At 40.8% G+C, this 8229-nt stretch overlaps 1 pseudogene; it reads left to right on the top strand.

Annotated features, from left to right (window-relative positions):
- Window positions 1-376: 376 nt before the first annotated feature.
- Window positions 377-3494, top strand: LOC130090961 (uncharacterized protein K02A2.6-like; annotated as a pseudogene).
- The last annotated feature ends 4735 nt before the right edge of the window (window positions 3495-8229 follow it).

The raw sequence follows: 8229 nt of genomic DNA, 5'->3' as shown, positions 1-8229 counted from the left end.
ACGGCTGGAGGACGATGTTCATTATGCAGCCCATGCGCAGGCATCAGTTCATAAGACTGCAACTTCAAATGAAAATCCTAAACGTGACAAGCCATGCTTCAGATGTGGTGGTCAGCATACCCCACAAGCCTGTAGGTTTTCCACTGCTGTATGCCATTACTGTAAAAAAAGAGGACACATTGCTCGTGTGTGTTTAACAAAGACTAAACATGGTCCTGACAAGGATGCAGCCAGCACCACAGCAGAACGGTACACAAACATTATAACTCACAAAGAGCAAAATGATTATTCTATTTACAGCACCACTAATAAATCAGAAAGAGGGGGGCAGAGGCCATATCTGGCCACTGTTATATTAAACAAACAAGCACACACAATGGAAGTGGATTCAGGAGCGGCCTGTTCCTTGATTAGTGAGCACACCTACCACTCATTGTGGCCCTCCCAACCCCCTGAAATACATGCCAACAATGGAATACTTAAGCAGTGGTCACAAGCAACCTTGGAAGTGAAAGGAAAAATATATGTGGAAGTGACATACAAAGGATCACGAAAGACACTGCCTTTGTTCGTCATCCAGGGCCAGGGAACTAGTCTGTTGGGACGGGACTGGTTTGATGCCCTGGGAATATCAGTGGAAGGGGTACACAGGGTACAGCTGCAGTCCATGGAGAAAATACAGGACATCGGGGTTTGCCGGACCCCCCCGATCTCTATTGACATTGATTCCACAGTAACTCCACGTTTCTTCAAAGCCCGCCCAGTTCCTTTTGCTTTACGGCCCCAGCTTGATGAGGAGTTGGACAAATTGGTGGCTCAAGGAATTTTTGAACCTGTTCGCCATGCAAAGTGGGCCACACCTATAGTGGCTGTAGCAAAAAAAGATGGGGGCCTGAGGATTTGCGGTGATTACCGCTGTACTGTGAATACAGCTGTTAAGCCAGATGTGTACCCAATACCCACAGTATCTGAACTGTTCTCGAAACTAGCTGGAGGAGTAGTTTTCACTAAACTTGACCTGAAACAGGCTTATCAGCAACTTCCAGTGGATGATGACGCAGCCGACTTACTGACTATTAATACTCACCGTGGGCTTTTCCGGGCTCGACGGTTGCAATTTGGGGTGTCAACGGCTGTTTCAATATTTCAAAGATTTATGGACACTTTGCTCGCAGGAATTCCAGGAGTCCAACCATACCTGGATGACATACTGATTTCGGGCAAAACCATGGAAGAACACAATGCACGGCTACGGGCCGTACTGAAGTGCTTCGCTGAAGCTGGGCTGCGACTAAAAAAAGAGAAAAGCATTTTTGCTGCTAATCAAGTGGAGTTTTTGGGGTTTAGAGTGGATAAAGATGGCATCAAACCAACCCGTGAAAAAGTGGATGCTATCCAAAAAGCTCCGCCTCCACAGAACAAAACAGAACTTCAGGCGTTCTTGGGGCTGCTTAACTTTTACAGCTGTTTTCTTCCAAATAAGGCCACCGTCCTGGAACCCCTGCATCGCCTTCTAGACCAGTCTGCTACTTGGCAGTGGGTTGCGAAGCACAAGATGGCATATGCTCAGGCGAAAGAGTTGCTGCAAACAGATAAAGTGCTAGTCCACTATGATGAAAAGAAACCCCTGGCAGTGGTTTGCGACGCCTCACCCTATGGGCTTGGGGCTTTATTGTTCCACATGGAATGTGATGGCCAGGAGAGGCCCATTTGTTTTGCTTCCAGAACAATGTCCACCACGGAGCGGAATTATGCCCAAATTGATAAGGAAGCATTGGCGGTTGTTTTTGCAGTCAGAAAGTTTCACCAGTATCTCGCAGGCCGCCATTTCGTGATTTTTACAGATCACAAACCCCTGCTGGGACTCCTGCACCATTCCAAGCCAATGCCTACCATCCTTTCGCCACGGATGCTGCGTTGGAGTTTGATCATTGGAGCTTACGACTATGAGCTATGCTACAGCCCGGGCAACAAATGGGCAATGCTGACGCCCTGATTCGCTTACCCTTGCCGGCATCTGATGCTGTTACACCACCACCATTGGAAGTGTTGCTACTTGAAATGGTGCCAGATGCACCTATGCATGCTGAGCGAATCGCTAACCTTACACGCAAAGACGCTGTCATAGCACGAGTAATGCGCTGGGTGCTGCATGGGTAGCCGGCTGATGTAATGGATAGCCGGTTCAAACCATTCCTTTCACGCCGCCATGAACTCTCTGCGCACAAGAACTGTTTGCTATGGGGAAGCCGGGTGGTTGTTCCTTGCGTGGCAAGGAGAGAAGTACTGGCTATGTTGCATGACGCGCACCCGGGTATGGTACGCATGAAGGGACTCGCAAGGAGTTATGTGTGGTGGCCGGGCATGGACCGAGACATTGAGGAGACTGTCAAGGCATGTGAAACCTGTCAGATGTCACGTCATGCACCACCTAAGGCGAAAGTGCACCCTTGGGAGTGGACGACAAAAAGATGGTCCCGGCTGCATATTGATTTTGCAGGCCCTTTTCAGGGCAAAGTATTTCTCATAGTGGTTGATGCACATAGCAAGTGGCTGGAGGTGTCTCTGATGAGTTCCATGTCATCATCAGCTGTCATCAACACACTGAGACTACTTTTTGCAACACATGGTTTGCCTGACGTCATAGACTCAGACAATGGTGCTTCGTTCACTTCTGCGGAATTCCAAGAGTTTGCAGAGCGAAACGGCATTCGACATGTCACTACAGCACCATATCACCCAAGCTCAAATGGTCAAGCTGAACGCATGGTGCAGACAACCAAGGAGGCCCTGTCTCGCATCACCAAGGGCGAGTGGCAGACCAGGCTCGCCCGTTTCTTGTTGTCACAGCACGTCACACCCAATTCATCTACTGGAAAAAGTCCTGCTGAGTTGCTCATGAATCGGCGACTCACCACGGCCCTGGATCGTCTGCACCCTGACCATGATGGTGATATGCTTCGCAGACAGGAGCTTAATGCTGAAAAATGCCCTGGCACAATCAGAGAGTTTAGACCTAAGGACTTGGTGTACATGAGAAGCTACACCAGAGATTCTAAGTGGATGCCTGGAATCATTGTAGATGTCACAGGTCCCCTGTCATACAAGGTCAGAGCTAGTGATGGGCAAATGCACAGGCGACATGTTGACCAGCTGCTGGACAGGACGGCACCCTTGTCCGACCAATCAAGGCCTGAGCCAGGTGGCTACACTGTCCATCCGCCTGAGTCCCCAGGGGCTGAGATGCTTGAGTTACAGCCGCCTGCATTAGATGTGGAAGACCCTGATGTTGACCTTACTGGAGCTGGAGCTGAGGGCATGTCTGAGTCCCCTCATTCTCGGAGGTACCCTGTAAGAGAGCATCACCCTCCAAGAAGGTTTTCAGACTTTGTGGACTGGGGAAAAGGGGTGTAATGTATTGACTGCCTATTGTAAGAGTGAGGTTCCTTTAAGAGGCTAAAAGCCTGGGGAGGGCGTGGCTGTTCTGGGGTGGAGATATGTGTTTTCGGGCAGTGTGTTTCCGGGAGTTGATCAAGGTAGATGTGGTCTATGTTATATGCTGCCTTGAGTTCAGTCAAGATTTACAAGATTACGAACGTCTTCTCTTGTTCTTCAAAGATATAACAGTCTCGACCAATCGAACCACGAGGGTGAGCGAACAGTACGTGTAGATATAGAAGATAAGATAAATTATATTTATTTTTTTATTTTCTCTGTTGCGCTCAGTGCTTTCTTCCGGAAACAACGGACCATATGAGATTCCAAGTCACAGTTCAGCTCACGTATCACCGTGTTCGTGGTTGGACTGATCGAGACTGTTTTCCAAGATGGCTCCTGTCTGTATGCGCTAGCTGTACTGTCTGTGTAAAGTATCTTCTTATTAAACTGTCTGTACACTTACAAAGTTCTCAATGCTTCGGTTTGCATGTAAGGACCCTCATTATGCTGCCGTGTTAGTGTGGGGCTAATTTGAGCCTTGTTGGTGGTATTAACTAGCGATCTCTTTTTGCTTACGCTATGCCCAATATACTAGCGTTATAAGCTAAACTGTTTTTAGAGATAAAACTCTTTACATTCGATTATCATGAAAACAAATCTCAGGGAACGATTTAGTCTGTACCAATGTGTTATTACACCCGAGGTTCATTTTGCGCCGGAGTTCTCCTTTAAATCTTATACAGCAAAAATCTGCCTGACGACATAAAGCAACCAATCACATTTGTTCTTGACATTTGGGGTCGAGGATAGATTCTGCCACAATTCCACCAGCGTGAAATCATTACCCTGATTTATTGACAACTGATATAAACATTAATGTGTCCTGATGCATCAAAGGTCCATGTACTCGCATAACACCGATTTTAAACTTCAAAGCAGTTTGATTTAATCAAACACAGTGTAACAGTTTAATATACAAGGTGTCAACATGTACAATGAGATGCTGATGAAATGTTGAGAGTCTGTGCATGTGAGCTGTGCTATTCTCACAGTAAACTGTTGATGAACATCATATGCTCATTCACATGAACAATTCATCACAATAAAAAATTATCATGACACTTTCTATAAATTCTGCACACCACAGGTTTTATAAAACATGCGATTTACAATTGTGCGTTTCATCACTGAGCTTCTGCAGGATGGTTTATTAAAATAAATGTGTAAGGAGATGATTTCCCCCAAAGGTTCACAGTTTGACTTTGAAATATTACGCTGACTTTTTTCAGCTGCCAGTTCGCTCATTACAATTCTCTTTAGTCGTCTCAGTTTTCCAGGAAAGAAAGAAATTTAGCAGAGGTAGAGTCGGATAGCTTAAGGTAAGTCCTTCAAAGTTTGCCTTTCATATCCTAATGAGTGTTAGCAAATGGACAGATGGTTGATTCTAGATTACGTTTTCTGTGTGAAGCAGCACACATGTCCTTATACACAAAATCTTGAAAGTTATCAATGCAAACAATGTGTAAACATTACTTCAAGTAGCTGATGGCAACTTTTGTTTAAGGTCAAATTCTCACTAGTAACTAGTAACTTATTAGCATGCAAATTATGTTGTCTATTTATTAATATTTATAATGCACATATTAATGCCTTTTTCTGCATGACCATATTCTACTGTACATCCCTTAATCCTACCCAATACCTAAACTTAACAGCTACCTTACTAACTATTAATACGCAGTAATTAGGAGTTTGTCAAGGCAAAAATAAGGCCCTAATCTAAAGTGTAACTTCCCACTCCCCCACAGAATAAAAAAGGCATATATATATATATATATATATATATATATATATATATATATATATATATATATATATATAAACTTAATAACCATAATCATTCAGTAATGACTTTTTAATTAATATTTATGTTATTTTCCTTCAGTATTATTCTATTTAAGTATTATTTATATATATTATTTTTTTATAAAAAATTGGAATTAACTTTTATTTTTTAGATTTTCATTTTTCATTTTAGTTTAAGTTTTAGTAATGTGCGTTTGCCATTTATTTAATTTTTTTTATTTTTTATTTTTTTTGCTGTAATTTTATTTTAATTATTTATAGTACTTTTTGGAAAAGTGTTGAAAAGCCAACAATTTAAAAAAAAATTTGCGACTTTTCAGCTAATATTTATATTTTCTTTTATTTCAGCATTATTTCAATTAACGAATATTATCATTGATAGCTTTAGTAAAGAATAACAACTTATAACTTCTACTTTTAAAAGTAATGCATTACAATATCCTTAGTAATATTAACATAACACATTTCCATAAAAACTATTTTGTTTTTCATCTGGGCTGGGCTTGAAAAAAAAAACTTGTGTTACTTGTAATGTGTTACCTCCAACACTGCTGATAATTTATTAACACTTAAACATAATTTATCTGATAGAATTGATTTTTTTTTTTTTTTTTTTTTTTTTTTTATATCTTCAAAATTTAAAAAGTCAGTCTCATAGAATTATCTGTCATATTCGAGACTGATGTTTGAATCCAAAAGTCAGCGCAGTTTTCATTTGAGTGATTGTGAAGATTACATGGGACACTGGGAAATAAAGTGGGAGGAGCTTGTAGTGTTCAGAGGTAACCTACATAATTACATGTCTTGCGTTCCCACTGTGATTAATTATATCTGTTGGGGGTTGGAGGAGGGAGGTCTAATTTTGGACTAGGTGAGGGGCAAAAAAAATGAGAGAGAAACAGAGGAAAACGAGAAGAGGAGGAAGAAAGACGACTAAGACATTACATAAGCAACAACTTATCAAAATCAGGTTGACAGAATCGGGGTGCCGAAGACAGTGGTGCCTCTGAATGCTGCAGGAATTTGATGCGGTTAAAAATATGTTTTCTTTACCGCTTTTTATTCCTCGCTCAGCTGTTTCTCGTCATGGTGCTCCACAAGCATCAAGGGACTAGCAAGCGCCGTGTGCAACAGGACCGGTTTGGACGAGGATTATTCGAATGTTTTTACCAAACATTGTAATTGTTCAAATAACTGATAAAATTGGGCGAATGCCTTTTATGAAAGAATACAGGACAATATGTTTAATGCTAGGACAAAAATTGTTAACGTGTGTGACTGTGTGCGTTTAGGAGAGGATCATCATCTGTAATTGTGTGTGTGTGTGTGTGTGTGATTACAAACAGATTTAAGCATGATGTATTCATCCATATCGAGGGATTACATGCTTTTGTTGCAAGGTTTACACAAGTTATCTTAACAGGCTGAAACAGATGGCACTCTCCCACTAAATGCCACCATGTATAAGCAGGCTTCATTTGTGTTGAAGTTAAATGTCCATCACTCCAAAAACTATATTTTATTTATGCTGATTCTTCAGTTATTGGTACAACATTTTACAAGATAAAATGCTTCATATTATCAGATATATCAACACTGGTGCAAAATTCAGAGTCAATGAGTTGGAATTTGAATTGAATTGGCCACACCCCTCAGGAAGCTGAATTGCAGTGACAGGGAGATGAATTTACTAAATTGCAAACTCGGGACAGGTATTGCATTCTGGGAAATCTCTCTCTCTCTCTCTCTCTCTCTCTCTCTCTCTCTCTCTCTCTCTCTCTCTCTCTCTCTCTCTCTCTCTCTCTCTCTCTCTCTCTCTCTCTCTCTCTCTCTCTCTCTCTCTCTCTCTCTCTCACTCACTCACTCACTCACTCACTCACTCACTCACTCACTCACTCACTCACTCACTCTCACTCACTTTATATCTCTCTCTCTCACTCACTCACTCTCACTCACTTTATATCTCTCTCTCTCATTAGGTCTATAAATCATCAAACATATTGTTTATTTTTTAAAAGTACTTCTTAAAAAGTATTTAATGACACTGTCTGTTACTGTTTTATCAATTAATTCAGATAAATCTGCATCTAATCAGCACTTAAAAACAAAGTAATCATTGGTTGGTTACATGCCAATCAGATGGTCTCTTCCTGTCTAATATATATTGCAAATAAATAATAATAATAATAATATATACAGTATATAAACCTAATAATGTATATATATATTTAAAGAGACTTTAAAAAACAATATTTCAATATTTTATGTTCTTAATTGAATGTATCTTGGTTTAAGGATCTGTGGATATTTAGGCCTATACAAAAAAAATATATATATATATATACATGCAGGGCTTGACATTAACTTTTTTGCTCACCACCCACTGTGGCTAGTGATTTTTCAAAGTTACTAGCCACTCCGCATTTTCACTGGCCACAATTTTGACATCAATACCATAGGGGAAAACTGCCATATAGATATTTTTAATATTATCTCATTATTTGGCAGCCGGTATATTAGGCTGCTGTTGCTTTAAGACATGGCGCACGGACCCATTATTCTGTTTTAAATAGCCAATATACTTGTCTTTATGTGCAAGCACTTTGGGAATGAGTACAATTATGCTCAATATGTGCAATCCCTCACCCTGTAACCAACAATATTCATCCGGAGCAAATTAAACGAGTGAGTAAAGGGACGCGGGTTTGTGCGTCAACCATAGACTGTAAAGGGTGTCAACTCGCTGTCGGACAGATTAAAGAGGGAGAATGCGTTGCTGGTGAGTTTCAGATAGTTCAGTATCGATATGTATCGAAAAATGTACATTTTTGACAACACTAGATTGCACTTAGTTTATTATTTCAGATGCCTTTTTAAAAGACTACAATTGAATAATGTATATTAGGCCTATTTAAATTCAGCCCG

This window comes from Rhinichthys klamathensis, unplaced genomic scaffold, assembly GCF_029890125.1.
Source record: "Rhinichthys klamathensis goyatoka isolate OS25496 unplaced genomic scaffold, OSU_Roscu_1.1 h1tg000157l_1, whole genome shotgun sequence".
NCBI lineage: Eukaryota > Metazoa > Chordata > Actinopteri > Cypriniformes > Leuciscidae > Rhinichthys > Rhinichthys klamathensis.
Note: the sequence above shows the minus strand (reverse complement) of the source record. Positions and strands in the feature narration are given on the sequence as shown.